The sequence below is a fragment of the Marmota flaviventris genome, chromosome 2 (assembly GCF_047511675.1).
Source record: "Marmota flaviventris isolate mMarFla1 chromosome 2, mMarFla1.hap1, whole genome shotgun sequence".
NCBI lineage: Eukaryota > Metazoa > Chordata > Mammalia > Rodentia > Sciuridae > Marmota > Marmota flaviventris.
The window spans coordinates 93794772-93802087 of NC_092499.1; the positions used below are offsets into that span (position 1 = coordinate 93794772).

Genomic DNA, 7316 nt, shown 5'->3' on the forward strand with positions numbered 1-7316 from the left:
TTGAATCTGGGGGAGTTAGTAGAGGAAGAGTTACCTGGTGATGGATCTTAAGTGGTTGACCTTGGGGACTAGCCAGATCAGAAAAGACTGGTTGAGTGGAGAAAGGGACTGATTATATGCTCAAAGGCAGACAGAAGGTTTATGAGAGGAAGGGACCCTAGGGGAGAGGAAGTTTTAGAGCAACAGTCTTTACCTTGATATGTGGGACATAAAATAAGCCTATGCTCATTCAGGACATCAGTGTGTCTGAAAAAGAATGAAAAGGGCACTGGGGTGTTTAAGGACCATGGGTGATACATCTCTGAGGAAGATGGAGATGGGCACTGGTTAAAAAGAGGGGGACAAGGGTGGAAAGTCCCTGAAGAAGGTAGGGGAGAGTTCTGAATATCAGTATATAGTGGTAAAGGGAAGGGGAAGAGAAATAATTGGTTCAAGAGGTTATGAGTAAAGGTGGTGAACTGGGCTAAAGAAGTAGGATATGTGGATCCTTCCTCCTGGGTTCTGAAATTGGAGAGAATCGTGGCAGTGGTCTTTCCTGGAGAGAGTGGTAAAGTGGGAAGTAGATTTCCGTTAAAGAGAAGAAGTAGAAGTGGAGACGAGGGAGGGAAAGAGAGGCAGATGGACTGAAAGAATCTTTCTTCTGATACCAGCATGGTGGAAGAGAAGAGCAAGTTTGATTCAGCCAGGGGAGGGGAAGACTAGAGGGGAACAGGCAGAAAGGAGGTTGAAAAGGGAATGTGCAGTTTTTGAATCTAGGATAGTTAATTATGGGTCATTGGGATTAAGAAGCAGACTCTGATAATGTGGGGAGAGGGATAAAAATATGGGGAATGTTGAGAGGAGTCTCTTAATTTGTCATTTTCAGGGATCCAGCTTGCCCTGACTACTGCCATCTTGGTTATAACTGCCATTTTGCCTGCCAGCTGACCCTGGCACGAATTCCAAACCCTATAAGATAATAGAGTTAATAAGATAGTCAGATGAGTATTTCATGCCAGCCACTGCAGCCCAGATTGTTTGTTAACTGACATTTGATATATTAGTAGTTTTTTTTTTTATTTTTTATTTTTTAAAGCCCAGGTACATTACTGTCGGCCATGGGTAACATTTGTCTACTTTAGCATATAAGCCTCTTCCTCCTGCCTTGAGGTGTGGAGACTCTCCTGTCTTGCTGCCACTTGAGACTCATTTCTATTGGTAAGCCTCTAATAAATTGCACTTTGTACAAAGTTGGATTTTGGTCTCTTGATACCTTTGCCTTTGGCAGTCAGTTCTCGTGTATTGGGTTTTTCTGAAATACCTTTGTACAATTTAGTGTAACTTATCCCATCTCAAGGTTTTGATAATTTTGAAAAATTCTTCATATTCTGTATATACTTGTACTCTAAGGGCAGGACTTTTATGGTTGTGGGTATTTTTGGGATCGGGGAGGAGTGATGCCAGCAGAGGCTGGGAATTGGGCCATTTAATATCCAGTCCCAAGTTCTGATAGCTTACAAATACAGTTGCAACTAAAGATGAATGGTGAAAACTGAGGACCAAAGAGTAATTAGGAAGAGTACTGGTTTGGGTCTCAGGATATCAAATAGGTTATTACAGATAGTTGGATTGCTGACACTGCTGCCAAAATACCATTGATTCCTGGCATATTAGACAATAGATATAAAATACTCCTGTGTATCTGAAAAAAATGTTCTGGGGCAATAGCTGCTGGCAACTCTTCTGTAGGTAATTACAACACAAATTCTCACACATCTGCTTAGTGGATGGCCTATCAGTGATGCTTAACGATGATGATTTGTTTCTGGTTGGATGTGTTAAATTGTCAGCTATCAAACATTTTATGTGTGATACTGCTGGGAGTGATGAGATTGCAAGAGTTTTTTGTTTTCAAAGCGTGCCCTCCACAGGAATATCTCAGTGTCCTGTGCATCATCTAGCCTCTGTTTCTGTGAAGAAGAATCTGAATCATCAACTTGAATACCAATTAGACAGATCAAATATATACCAGTAAGTGCACTGATCCTGGATAATCTGACCCCAATAAAAAGCCTTTGGCTACTTTGGGAATTTAAATGCAATGATGGAGACCACAGGGTGCCAGGATGCTCAGGAGTTATGCAGAAAGTAAGCTCCTGTGACCTTGGGCCTCTAAAGAACCAGCTGTGAGAATCTCCTTCTCCTTGGGAAGGAGCTGGAGGAAGCCTTTGAGAGAGAGAGTTGGACTAGATTGCCCATTTTTACTTTGGTAGCTTAACTAATATGCCAAAGGTCATATAATTAGTTCCTGTTTTAGGCAACACTTGAACTCAAGTCTTTTATCTGATATTTAAACATGTTTTCTCCCTTCCTTTCTTTTCCCACTTTTGTGAGGTCCATTCTTCAGGGAAATTACATGCCCAGTTTGCATGCAGAGGGATAAAAAAACTTGTCATTTGCTTTTGTGTCTGCTCACCCCAAATATGTGTGTGTGTTTTCCTATAGTTTTTACTCTAGTAGGATGAAGCACAGATTACTCTGGGGATACTGTAAAACAGACTCAATCCCACAGAAGCAAAAGCCTATCTCCCCTGGAAAAGATCCTCTAAGTGTACCAATATATGATGGAGGCCTGAGCAGGGAGATACTTTTTTGGAGAGAGAGAGTGGGAAGGGGTTATCACTAAGCTGGCACTGCCAGCCTGAATGCTTCTGCGGTATGCGGTCCAGTGACACTGTAGGAGGCATCTTCTAAGGTGCTTTCCAATCAGCCCCAACTCCTGGCATGCATGCCCTTGTATAATTCTTTCCACTGGAGTGTGGGCTGGATCTAGTGACTTGCTTCTAATTAATTGAATATGAAAGAGCGATGAAGTGTCACTTCTGAGATCAGGTTACAGAAAGACTATGTCATCCTGTTCTGCTTGCCTTTTCTTGCCATCTTTCTCTTTTACTCTGAGGGAAGCCAGCTGCATGGAGAAGTGAGTATAGCAAATAACACAGGGAGGCCTTGGGCCAAGAGTCTGTGAATAACTGATGCCCTCAGTCCAACAACCCCCAAAGAACTGAATCGTGCCAACAACCATGTGAGTGAGCTTGGAAGTACATCCTCCTCCAGTTGAGTTTTGAGATGATGGCAGCCTTATGAGACCTGCAGCCAGAGCTTCCAGCTAATCCTCTCCTGTATTTCAGGCCCACAGAGGCTGTGTGATATAGGTGTGTGGTTTTCTTAAACTGCTAGGATTTGGATCAATTTGTTATGCAGCAATATATAAGCTAATACAGACCCTTGCTTCAGTGAAGAGCAGTTGTTGGAAGGCTTTAGTAGAGTGGAGTGTTCCACTTTCCTCCCCATTTTAGTGTTTTTATAATTATGAGCTACTGCCTTGTATAAGGGTATCCATCTTTGGGCAGCTTTATTGTTTTATATTTAGCACTCATGAGGTTCTGACAGCCAACAACCTTCACAGCATCCTCCATAGCTTTGTGTCATGCATCTGAAGCATATTGAGAATTTTATCCAAAGCTACCAACATTAATAGATTACCTTCACCACCAAGCATAGCCTATTTATTTTGCAACTCATGGTTAAGACTTGGAGTACATGGAAGTTCTGTGTGATAGCTCATGAATTTCTGCATGGTCCTGGGCATTTTAGAACACTTATTATCATCTTTGATTTGAGATCTATCCATTTACACATTCTGAAGCAATCTATCGCAGACTTTCCTCTGCTCAGTCATGTGAGGAGCAGGCTTAGACAGGAATGATGCATGGGGACACTCTGTCTTGGTGGTCAGGGTTATCGCAGTAATATTCACATCCAAATGTTGTTTCTGATGTTAGTTCTAAGGAAATATACAAACTGCAACCAGAACTTGTTTATTGCTCCTAAGAGTTGGAAGTTGTGTAATGAAGGAGAAGTCAAAAATTTTAACCTTCTTTGAGTCAATCTTCTAAACAGACAGGAGGCAAAACAGGAAGGGGTAGTAGAAAAGCAAAGCCTTGGAAGTTGGATTGACCTGAGTTCAAGTTTTGGCACCATCACTTAACCAGCATGGGACCAAAGTACCTCCCTTTATTCTGCTGAGCCTCTACTTCATCACGTATATGATAAGGAGCATGATATCTAACTCAAAGGATGGTTATAATTTATTTAATCAGGTAAAATGTATAAAATGCTCAGTCTATGTATGCTACTCAAAAAGGAGGAATTCAATGTTGAAGTCCTGCTATGAATTGCCTAAGGTCTAACATGGAATCTGACAATAGCACAAAGCTCTAGTTCTGGAGTTACTAATAGGCCCACAGGGGAATAGATTACCCTATCATGGCCCTTGGGTGCTTTCTCTGAAGGAGGATGGGATTTTATGTTGATTTCTTTGCATTTATGGGAACTGGGGTGTGTAGTTTAGAGGGACAGGTGGAAAAGGGGAAGAGGCAGGTGGATGAAGCTGGTTGTTACAGGAAGAGGAGAAAGAGACCCAATTTAAGAAAATGATCAGTGAGGAATTCTTGGTGGCAAGAATGGTGGTACAAACCTCAGCATTTAGGGAGCCCTGAAGGTTTTTAAGACAAGTGAAGGATGTAATCACGTTTGTATTTTACTGATACTCTGGTGATAGAATAAGGTATGAATAGGAGGTAGAAAAGACCAAAGACAGGAGACCAGTTAGGGTGATATTAAAAGCCTCCAAGTTGGAGGTACAATGCATAAATTGGGAGTTTTAGGATTAATAATATACAATTATTAAAATAATTTCAAATATACAGAAAGGTTGCAACAATTCCATAAAGAACAATTTTTTAATCTAAATTTACCAGTCTGTATTTTGCCACATGGACTTTAGTTCTCTTCCCATCTACATAAAACTATTATCTTTTTCTGAACTGCTTGAGAGTAAGCTGCAGACATGATGCCCCTTTACCATTAAATACTTCAGCATGGATTTCCTAAGCACAAGGATGCTCTTTTTCATAACTACAGTTATGATCAAATTCATAAAATTTAATATTGAAATAATAGTGCTATTTAATATACTTCCCATATTCAAACTTCACCCCATTGTCTCAGTAATGTCTCTTACAGCCACTATTTTCTCTGGCTAAGGACTGATCTGGGATCATGTGTTGCATTTGATTGTTATGTCTCGTTCTTTAATCTGAGACAGTCTCTCAACCTTTCCTAGTTTTTTATGACACTGACATTTTTGAAGAGTACAGGCCAGTTATTTTGTGGAAGATCCCTCAATTTGGATTTGTCTGATATTTCTTCACAGTTAGATTCAGTTAGGCATTTTTGGGTGGCATATAATAAAAGTGCATTATGGAAGAAGGCACTTGATGTCAGATTATCTCATTGGTTGTGATATTAATGTTGATTGTTTGGTTAGGGTGGCATATATCAGGCTTTCTGACTAAGTTACTATTTTGACATATCATATTTTGTTCTTTGTAAGTCATGAGTAATTTTAGGAAGATACTTACTTGCTATTCTCTGAGCATTTACTATGTCCTAGGCTACATTAGGGACTTCATATACTTTATTTCATTTAATCCTTATAATAAACCACGAAGAAGTTTTTATACCCCCCCTTTCCCCCTTCCTATTATATAGAGAAGAATTACGTCCAAGGTCACACAAGAGTTCTTTATTTTTTTACTCATACAGAATCTCCTAGGAATAGTCAAACATCCAATGTTCTCAATGCCCAGACAGAGAACCTATCACTTCAGGTAAACCTGTGTCCATGGAAGACATGGAGGAAACTTAAATGCATATTACTGGGTGGAAGAAGCCAATCTGAAAATGATCATACTGTATGATTCCAACTATATGACTCTGCTAGTTAGATTTCTGATGCTGTTACAAAATGCCTGAGAAAAACAACTTAGTGGAGTAAAAATGTATTTTGGCTTATTGTTTCAGAGGTTTCAGCCCTTGGTTGACTAGCTCCATTGTTTCTGGGTCTGTGGTGAGGCATAACATTATGATGGAAGGGCACTGTGGAGTAAAACAGCTCACCTCACAGCGGCTGGGAAGAAGAGAGAAGCAGCAAGAAAGGGGCTGAGGACAAGACCCAACATCCCTAATGATCTATTTCTTCCAGCTAGACTCTACTTCCCAGTGTTTCCATCACTTTCTAATAGCACCATCAGCTAGGGTCAAACCTTCAACATGTGAGTGAACCTCTGGGGGACGTTCCAGATCCAAACTATAACGATGACATTCTGGAAGAGGCAAGACTACAGAGACAGTAAAAAATTAGTGTGTAGGCCAGGAGGTGGAGGGAAGCAAGGGATGAATAGGTGGAGTGCATCTGTCATTTAAAACAGTGAGATTACTTTGATTCCGTAGTGTTGGATACTTGTCATACATTTGTTCAAACCTACAGAATGTTCAACACCAATGGTGAACCCTAATGGAAAATGGGCATTGTGTGATTATGACGTGTTAGTACAGGTTCATCAGCTGTAACAAATGTTCCACTCTGTGGGGAGGATGACGACGTGGGAGGCTATGCCTGTGTGGAACAGGGATATTCAGGAAATCTCTATATGTTCCACCCCATTTTGCTGTGAACTTTAAACTACTCTGAAAAATAAAGGCTTTTTATCAAAAGGAGTGGATATATGTGGAAACTATAGAGGAAAAAGGAAAAGAAAGGTGGAGGGATCTCATGAAAATTGAAGAAAGATTAGTAGAAGAGAGGAAAGGGACCAGGGGCAGGGAGGAGGGTAGGGAAATCAGAAATACTGAGGGATGATTTTGGCCAAATTATATTGTTACATTGTATGCATGTATAAATTTGTAACAAATCCCACCACTATATACAAATATAATGCACCAATAAAAAATGTAGAGAAAAAGAAATAAAACTTACATGGTTTAAAAAATCATAGTGGATTTTGATAGAGGTTAGTTGTTTTTATATGTATGCAATGAAGTTTTACTCAGCCATAAAAAAGAATGAAATTATGTCATTTACTGGTAAATGGATGGAACTGGAGAGCATCATGCTAAGTGAAATAAGTCAGACTCAGAAAATCAAGGGTCAAATGTTTTCTCCAAAATGGAAAGAAGCTGGAAAGAAATAAGGAATTTTTTAAAAGGACAGCTCATGAAAATAAGAGGGAACAGAGGAATGGGGATGGTTGGGAAGGGTGAGGGATGGAAAAGGAGAGGACGTGTGGAATGAAATTGACAAAATTATGCAACTGTGCGTGCATGAATATATCACAATGAATTCTACTTTATGTGTAACTGTAAGATAACAATTTAAAAAAACTACATATGGAGGACCAATAGAGTAGAGGAAGAAGATGCAGGAAGGAGGG

The 7316-nt window shown here is 40.0% G+C and overlaps 1 long non-coding RNA gene across 1 annotated transcript; it reads left to right on the forward strand.

The window, feature by feature from the left end:
* Positions 1 to 1098: 1098 nt before the first annotated feature.
* Positions 1099 to 6743, forward strand: LOC139704560 (uncharacterized). The gene is made up of 3 exons (XR_011706429.1): positions 1099 to 1197; positions 1897 to 2010; positions 5908 to 6743. It is a non-coding gene; the product is annotated as an uncharacterized lncRNA (long non-coding RNA).
* The last annotated feature ends 573 nt before the right edge of the window (positions 6744 to 7316 follow it).